We start from the raw sequence: 10,000 nt of genomic DNA on the forward strand, positions 1-10,000 counted from the left end.
GCGTAACATTTCCGTCACATGCTTGAGGTATTCGGCCAATCACAATGCACTGGATAGCTGGCCAATCAGATCACACCTCGCTTTTCAGACCTTTACTTTGTAAAAATCGACGTGTTTCAGAAAGGCGTGGCATAGAGTAGCAACAATAATGTACAATATGTGGAAAATAATGTGTTTTTTGAAACTTAAACCACATTAAACACATTTCAATACACCAAATACACAAAATAATGTTCTTTTTAGCAACATCATATGACCCCTTTAAAATATCATGGCTAGTTTTAATGTTAGCCTCACCTGAAAATATAATAACTTCAGTTCTGGGTCACCACAACTCAATATTTGCATCCATCATTATTATCATTAGATGAAATGACACAGGGAATTATGTGTATTATACAAAAAAAATAATCTTTTATACTTTTGTATATTAGTGACATCATGTCATGGCACACTGACAGTCGCGTTGCTCAAGGCATGGAACGATCACATTACAGAGAGAGAGTGTGTAAAGAATGTGGAATGGATTCGTGTCAAAGGTTCTGACTCATGCCATTGCTCTGCTTTCAAGTGTTCACTCCTGACCTGCCCATAACTCCTGCTCTGTTATTGGAGTCTATTTGTAGCATGTGTGTGCTCAATGAATGACATGACTGTATTTCCAGTTGCTCTAGTTTAGGCCAAAGGAGGAAACTTTTTATGATGTGGGTCTAATTATAGGAAAATTGGTAATGGGAGGGAAGGGGAATGGCAGTATCAAACATGAAGAGATGTCAGCGATGCCTGAAAGAAAATATATGGAAGGCTGACATTATGTAGATATTTTTATTTTTAATATTGTATATTTTTAAAATATTTATAAAATATTTATATATTTAATATTTTATTTTATTTTATTTGTCATAATGTCTTAATAAAAAAAAATTAAAAATCATAAAAACCTTCAGTTTTTTTGTACAAGATTAAATGTAAGAAATATTTACTATATTATTTTAGTAATGTGTTACATTAATTAATTAATTGGATCCTACCCTAGCTTCTCAGGCCATAGGCAGGGAAACAACCTGAAAGGATGGCCAGCCCAAGTATTTTTTTATTTTTTTATTTAATTTAATTTTTTTAAATTGTCATAGCATGTCAGAATTTGTTTTTATTTTATTTTTTTTTACAAAATTAAATGTAAGAAACCAGAATCTTATGGTTTATGCTACAGTAGGTTCTCCGTTGTTTGTTTATGACTGATTATAGTTTTTAATAGTTATTAGAACAATCAAATACTAGTTCAGTATACCACTTTCACCACCATTTCACACTCACAGTCCTGAGTTGTGGTGAGACGAATATGCATCTGGCTGTTTTCTCCATTTAAAGCGCAGCTGTCATCATCTGTCCTCAGAGCCGTTAAAGCCCATGCAGTCATGCTTCAGTTCTCTCAAACGCCAAAACAACATCTGTGCTTGTCCAAGGAGTGCTAATGTGCCTGGGGCTGTCAGAATCCTCAGAGATTTCACTGATAGGTGCCATAATACAGCAAACACTTGTGTCTAAAATACAGTAGTTCTTTGCATTTATGCAGGCTGTGGCTGCTTACATCAGCCGTCTTTTATCTAGGGCTGCTTTTGTAAGTGATGAATGTTTTAATTACGAGTTTACATTGACCAGCCTGGTCCCAAGGCTAATCATAGAGGATTGAGAATCAACATAGTCTTGTATTGCTGTGTAAGTCCATTACATCATCTTATTAGAGTCACTGAGCTCCATTTCTGCCAATCTGTCCAAGAATGTAATTTAGGCTGAAGCTGTTAACATCGACTAAATGAAAGACCTTTGATCAGGGCTGAAAAACTTTAATTTTGCTTCATCCTAAATGAAGAGCTGAACTTCTGCCCTATTAATCTCTAATAATCTCTTTCTGACGGCATATTCCTCGTAGGCCTGAATTCTCCCAACTGCACATACAAGTGAATCACGGCGCACTAAAAATAACCCCGTTAGAAGACTGGACTCAGGAAATGAGTAAGGCTGTCGGGTCCTGAGAATCGAGTGATGTCCGCCGCTTTACACTGACCCCTCTGCACTGGATTACAGCCTGACGTCTAGGTGACGTCTTCCACTGCAGGAGATCCAAAGACAAACAAATGTTTCCGATGGCTGATAATGATAAAGGCTGATAATGTGGTAGTTTCAGTCCTTATGTTTGTTTCTGCTGACTCATGATATTGGATTTCCTCTCATCCTGAAACTTCAGCCACACCTGTAAAAGGAATACAGGTTTAACCACTTTGTACATTGAGTATTCACATTCTTTAAAGCTTTTTATCATTTTTAGGCCGTGATGCAACCAGTTTGACAGTTACCCATATAACTTGCTTGTTGTATTATTTTGATGTTTGGAATGACATTTACATGACTAAGTGCATTGAAGTATTATGTGTGTTAGGAGTGAGTATTAGGTGTGATTTAAACACATACCAAATTAAATCAAGTCTAAAAAAAGGCATTTTTGATTAGTGACATACAGTATGTGACCCTGGACCACAAAACCAGTCATGAGTCGCATGGGCAATAGCCAACAATACATTGTCTGGGTCAAAATGATCGATTTTTCTTTTATGCCAAAATCATTAGGATATTAAGTAAAGATCATGTTCCGTGAAGATATTTCGTACCGTAAATATACTGTAAATATATCAAAACTTAATTTTCGATTAGTAATATGCATTGCTAAGAACTTTATTTGGACAACTTTAAAGGCGATTTTCTCAATATTTGGATTTTTTTGCACCCTCAGATTCCAGATTTTTAAATAGTTGTATCTCGGCCAAATATTGTCCTATACTAACAAAGCTTATTTATTCAGCTTTCAGATGATGTATGAATCTCAATTTCGAAAAAAATGACCCTTATGACTGGTTTTGTGGTCCAGGGTCACATATAGTGTTGCTGGATGGATGGGTTAGTGAATGATACAATATATAGACAATGGATATTCAATACAGTACAAAATGTTGGGGTCGGTAAGATTTATTTGATAAAAAATACAGTAAAAGCAGTAATATTGGGAAATATTATTACGTTTTAAAATAACTAAAAAATATTATTTATTATTAACATAATAATACATAATTTAAAATTATTTTTTTATATTAATTTTTTATGATTTATTCCTGTGATTGCAAAGCTGCATTTTTAGCAGCCATTACTCCAGTCTTCATGTCACATGATCCTTCAGAAGTCATCAGTGTTGAAAGCAATGCTATCTCACAACCAATTCATACTTCCTTTTTTTTTACAAGGTGGCTTATTCGAACAAATTTGTACAACCTCACTTGTAAGATTTTGTACAATTTCTGTGAGTGGTAGGCTTAGGGGCAGGGTTAGGTGTAGTCCTTCATATGAATTCCTATGAATTTGCCACCTCGTAAAATATGTACCAATTGCCATGATAATGTGCTGCTTAATTTTTTTGTGGAAACATGATACTTTTTTCAGTATTCTAGAAGGATGTATTTACTGTCATTTGTGATCAGTTTAGTGCATCATTTAAAACAAAAGTATTATAAATTTTTTTTATTAAAAAAACAAACAAACATACTCACGCTGAACTTTTGAACTAGTGTACCCATTACTTACACGGTGTAAACCATTTCTAAGCAACAAACCACAATTTCTTAAAGTAGGATTTGTACATTAAAAATAGTGTCTTTTAGTGTATCACATGAGATTTTGATTTGTCATATTCATAACTCAGTCCCTTCATAACAGAGTAATGCCCCGTTGATGCCTTTCAAGAGGGTAGGAAATTCTATGGGTATGTATCTTGGTATCTTTTGATCATCACTTTGGTTTTGGTGATGCAAAACCAAAGTTTGTTTTTCTTAGTTGATGTTTTAATAAATGATTTGCATTGTCTTAATCACCATAATGTGTATTCCAGTAACCAAACAGCAGGCGCTCCAAGAATCTACGCTGAAAATCTAGGTTTTATTTAAATGGGCAATAAACAGAAGATTTTTATTATAATTTTTTTTTAAACAAGAAATTTTATGACATATAGCAAAATAGGTAACACTTTACAATAAGGTTCATTAGTTAAACATTAGTTAATATATTAACTAACATGAACTAACCATGAGCAATACATTTGTTACTGTATTTACTAATCTACGCTAACGTTAGTTAATAAAAATACAGATGTTCATGTTAGTTCACAGTGCATTAACTAATGTTAACAAGATTTTAATAATGTATTAGTAAATGTTGAAATTAACATTAACAAAGATTAATAAACGCTGTATAAGTGCAGTTCATTATTAATTCATGTTAACTAATGTAGTTAACTAATGAACCTTATTGTAAAGTGTTACCGCAAAATATTTAGAAATTCTGTACTATTTTTCATGTATGTTCTTTGTGCAAAAGGTCAGATTTCCTTGAGACTAAGGAATACATAGAACATTTAATATTTAACACAAAATGTCTACGAGTCATCACATAAAATTCATCATGAATTAGAGCTAGTAGTTGTGGAAGTAGTTGAAAAACGTGGAAGTAGTTGTCACCAGACTTCTGTCTGCAGCTCTCACAAGTTGAAACCATGTGACCTGCTCGATGGAAAAGAAAGTGGTTGGAAAAACAGTTCTGCTATTTTAGTCTTGAATGATGATGATCTCACTTTGCTGTGTGTATGTTAACCACAAAAGTCAACAGGAAGCTGACATATCAGAAAAAGGCCATGCTGCATAGAAACAATCCAACGCAAGGAAACAACAGTACACAAAGAACTCTGACAGCAAAGAGGCCGTAAACAAACATTGTGTGTTACAAACACAGGTGTCTATGTTGAGATATGTTTCCACAGGATGCGTCTATAAATGGGTTGTGCGTTCATCTAGCATGGTTGACATACATTAACACTTCTTTCCATTGAAATCTGAGGTGTTCTCTGGTAAGGTACACCTGTGGTCTCATTATGAATATTATGCATTTGCAGATGATCTGAGTTTCTTATTTAGAAACATACAGCTGCTAAAAGTGATATTTATGCAGCCAGCAGCAATATGATTTTTTGACCAAATATTGCAGCACATGATGATATAAGATATATTTACTTTTTTTTTTACACAGGCTCATGTTCTAGGTGGTGTTTATGGCACCAACAAACACAACTACCATTATAATGTTACTACACAAGCAGATTTTGATAATACAGAAACAGTTTTTCTTGCTTCCTGTTCCCATTGTCTGCAGTGGGCACAGATTCATCACCTTGATGTCTGTTTGGGTGAGGTCCAGTGCCCCACATCTCAAACATATTGCTTCACTGAGCTTTGCCAGAAAGGGAGAGAGAACATTATGGTGTCAGGAGAGCTCTGCATTCTGCCATGTTTTTGTTCTGGCACATTCTGGTCTTTTGTTGCGCTTTTATTTTTTAAAAATAAACTGTGTTTGATAATTTTGGCATATTTTAAAATTGTTGTATCCTCCCTTTTTTCTTTTTCATTTTTGTTTTGAATAGTTGCATTTGGCATCTCAAATGCACCTACATGACATGTATGCATGACGTGCTTTTAATGTATTTCTATTATTTCTTTAACATATTTCAATCATGACAACTCTCGCAAGATTTTAGCATGGTGATGGATATGACAATGTTAATGTATTTGGTCTTGGCGGAATAGATCTGCTACACTGCTGCTGTTGGTTATTGCTGTAGTTGTAGATTATTGCTGCTGCTGCAAGCAAGTACAGGAAATCGCTACTGCCAATGCATATGGTGATACGGAGCCGTGAGTATTTAAGACATGCTGCTGCACAAATAGCATATAAAATAACCCGTAGCAGATCTATACAGGTGGAGCTGGGGAAGGTGGAGGGTTTCAGAGAAACTCTGAACGCACGCTGCAGGAATCTCTAATGAATGCTAGCCAGCCATATAAATGCAAGGCAGTAAGCTCATTGGCTGCATATGCAGCATGAACCAATCAGCTTGTGCCAAGTCGTTTAACTCTCTGAATATAATCGGTTACGTTAACAACCCGTCGCCTGCGCCATCTAGAGTTTCATGACTGAAATATATTTATTCAGCATGTAAAAAACACTTGTAAAATGTAATTTTTTGCCGTGAACAGCCTAAAAGTTATTTATTTATTTATTTTATTATTATTATATATATATAGATATATATATATATATATATATATTTTTTTTTTTTTATTAAAAAAATGAAAAACTTTTAACTTTTTCCCCCCTTTTTTTCTTTGCCTCCACTTGCATAACCAAACAATAAACCTTAAAAAGGTGCATAAATGAGTGAAGGATTTTGACACTGGCACAGAATAGCATCTAACTAAATGCCTCAGTTCTGTGCAACTTGTTTCTTGTTGTTTAGCAGATGCTTTTTAACCAAAATGACACATATGCTGATTGCAGGGACGGTCCCTCTGGAGCAGCACACTTTCTTTCACAGGAACAGAGATGGGAGGAGGGGATCTCAGCGACTTTACAGTTCTTAGATTGAATTCTTATCTGTATTCAAATCTGTAACATTTACATTGACAGCGTACTGAGATTCTCTGACTTATCAGCCTGCATCAACATTTGAATCAGAAAACATGTCAAAAAATGAATGTAGCATTGACCTTGATCAGTGTTCTGTCCTTTAAGGTCATGCATAACCCCTTTTACATCACACTGACAGCTTTCGATGATGATCCAATAAGTGAATGTAGGAACGGCTTTGGGTATTTACACAAAAGCAGAACTTTGGACAATTGAGTGCCTTTGTCATCAGCGACGTTAGTTCTGCTACAGACGCTCTGTTCTATTGTGTACGCCTGCTGAGTTCTGCTGCACATGACGTGCGTTGTAATAATACCCTGCAAAAAAAGTACCCAACAAACTTGCCTTTGTCACCACGTTTTAAAATTTCCACAGAATTACTACAGTTACAGAATGAAGCACATTGAAGCATAAGGTTGATGCAGTGCTGCAGTTTGAACAGTTGCACCTCTGGCTCTTGCCCTTGTGCATGATTATGAAATGGTGAGGTCTGCTCACATTGTGGTAAATGGTGAGTATTTATTAGAACTAGAGAATGTTGTTTACTGAGCAGCTTGTTATGTGTGAGCTGGTGCCTTGCAAGAGGGTTTTTGTGGTTATGCTAATCTGTTTCCTTTTGTTCTGTTTTATTTTCGCATCTGCATCTTTCTTTCACTTTAGTAAAAGTCACCCTGGGTCAGGTGGAAAACACTTTTTGGCTGTAAGAGAAGATTCAAAAAACATTCCTGTCAAGGATAATGTAATTTCTAATACATATAATTAGAGAAATAAAACCGTAAGGCTTTCATAAAATAGTTTTTTGACTTTATCTGTTCACATTTAATACACATAATGTGGTAATTCAGAAACCAATCTAATTTGACCAGATATGATCAGCAATCTGTAACTGTCAAGGTGAACTTCCTTTAAACTTAACAACCAGCACTTCCTGTTTGTGTATGCATATGCTGGTGGCTAGGCCCACACAGAAACTTCATCTGCAAAAATGCCACCGATTTCTGTAAAATTGGGCCTTCTGTGAGTTCTAAAATGATCAAATCCACTTTCCTTTTGTGCATGTTTATTAAATATTTTCCTAATTTGATTATCCTTTCAGATACTAATAAAAGTGTAGTGCTCTCATTTTCAAATAACATATTTTATCATGTCCATTAAATCCATTGTGCACAATTTTGTAGATTTTTCATCAAAATTAGTAAACAGCAAATTCTGTCTGGGCCTAGCAATGACACATGACAATGCCATTACATGATTTTTGCAAAAATTAAATTAAATTAAATTAAACTTTAAACTAAATTAAATTTTAAATTAAATTATTTATTTATTACTTATTTAACAAATAATTTGTATAGTTCTATAGTTAAGAGTTCTGAATATAAGTAATTATATTTATAAAAAATTACCCTGTTGAAAAAAACAGCATATGACGGTTCGGTATGTTTTGAAGCATGGCAGCTGGTTTGAGCTGGTTTAAGATGGTTATAAACTGGTCCTGAGCAGGAAATAGTTGCTTAGCACCAGCTTAGGACCAGCACGTGATCAGCTTATAACCATCAGGACCAGCTTAAACCAGCTCAAACCAGCTGACATTCTTCAAAACATACCTAACCAGCATATGCTGTTTTTTTCAGTATGGTACTGTTGGAGCTGTAGTGCAGTGGAAGGTTTTTGCGTGATATTTTGGTTAAAGGGAAAGTAAATCTGTGCCTGGCATTTTGGCATGAGGATTGATTATCTGGAAGAATAAGTGTAAAAGTTCTAAAGTTTCAATGAGAATGATTGTCCAGTTCTAATTCTTGATCCTCTCTCAACTATCCTACTATTACAGAACTCAGTCACAGCACTTTTTAAAGACACAAAACACTGAACATTTGCCTCTAGGGTATGATAACAAGCTCAGTATACTCTCAGATACTGAAGAAAGTCTTCCTCTCCATTTGTCAGTTTGTGAGTTGCTCTAGTTTTCAGGTTAGATTTCCTAATGTGTTTTTGTCCTGCTGAGTTGAAGATGTACAGCTTGTTATTTGCAGCCTGACGGGCAGTAGCAGCTCTGCTGCCTGGGTGGCTGATTATCTGGGTGGCAGGCAGCAAGCCATTTAAACTTGTGCTTGTCCTGATTGTGGCTGTCCTATATTCTCTCTTTTTGGAGTTTTCTACAGTATTTCAGTTTGGTAGATGGTTCTTATGTGTTAAATGTGGGGTTAAGTGTTTTACTAACTTTCTTCCTTCACTAAAATTCTTTATTTTGTGCAAATGCTGTGGCATAATCACTTTAATTGATGATCATGTTGCATTAAAATTCATTTTAATTGATAAGATGTATTACTAACAAAACTGAGTGTTGTAGACTAAAACCTAAAAATGTGTCAGCTGTGGTGTGCTTGTTATTTGTTGACTTGCTCTACACAGAGGTACCTGCCACAGTTCTCAGAAAAAACCTGGATGATTACATAAATGCGGCAAAAATCTCTTGAGAAATGTCACAGTTATGTTGGCACAAACAAAACAGTTATTGACGCAGTTAGGTCAGACTTGTTTTCAGTTTTTACACATATATACTATATACATACAACGCCAGTTGCAACCACTGGATATTTTCAGACACCACAAGAGGAGTGTCATGTGTGGTTTCAAGGTCGAGAGAATGAAATCAACACATTTTGATGTACGTCACAGTGGTGCAATAAGTTGCTATTCTTTGTCAAGTCTGAAATCGTCAAAAATTCAAATGAAGAAGGTCTGTAACTGCAATATTCACATTTTGTTATGGTTACAGAGGAATCAGCCAAGCAAACATGTACGAATTACCCAAGAAGTAACTTACTGAATGTCACATTGCCTGGTTTAGTGGTACTCAGCAGTCAGAAGTAAAAATAAATCCGAGCTTAGCTCCAGATAAGTATTTAAGTGAAATAAGAGCAGATGGCAACATTGCACTGTAACCATAACAAAGTGACGAAATCACGCAGCAAGAACATTGTCCTAATCAGAACAATCAGTGTGATAGATCATCACTGTCACTGCTGTCTGTGCAATAATGTGTCATGCGATATCAGAAAACTTTGACAAGATGGAATCATAAGTCACAAAAGAGTTTAAAGGAATAGTTCACATTTACGATAAATGTGGACTGAAGCACTATATGTCAGTTTTGTCAACTGAATCATTCATTGAAACAATCTGACTCAAAAGAACATGCCAAAAAGAGCTAGAACTTAAGATTTTCAGAGAATAGTGATTAAAGGTATATTTCACCCAAAAATGAAAACGTTTTGGAGATTTGAAGAAATTTAGCATTATGTCACTTGCTCACAGATGGATCCTCTGCAGTGAATGGGTGCTGTCAGAATGAGAGTCCAAACAGCTAATAAAAACATCACAATCATCCACAACATGACTGTAGTCCATCAATTAATGTTGAATAACAAAAAGTGTTGTA

At 35.1% G+C, this 10,000-nt stretch overlaps 1 protein-coding gene across 1 annotated transcript in view; it reads right to left on the reverse strand.

Moving 5' to 3' along the window:
• Nucleotides 1-10,000, reverse strand: part of LOC107563586 (ankyrin repeat domain-containing protein 45-like) — a 16,466-nt gene that overhangs the window by 5,527 nt on the left and 939 nt on the right. The window lies entirely within an intron of this gene.

Source organism: Sinocyclocheilus grahami, unplaced genomic scaffold, assembly GCF_001515645.1.
Source record: "Sinocyclocheilus grahami isolate Dianchi unplaced genomic scaffold, SAMN03320097.WGS_v1.1 scaffold879.1, whole genome shotgun sequence".
Classification (NCBI taxonomy): Eukaryota; Metazoa; Chordata; class Actinopteri; order Cypriniformes; family Cyprinidae; genus Sinocyclocheilus; species Sinocyclocheilus grahami.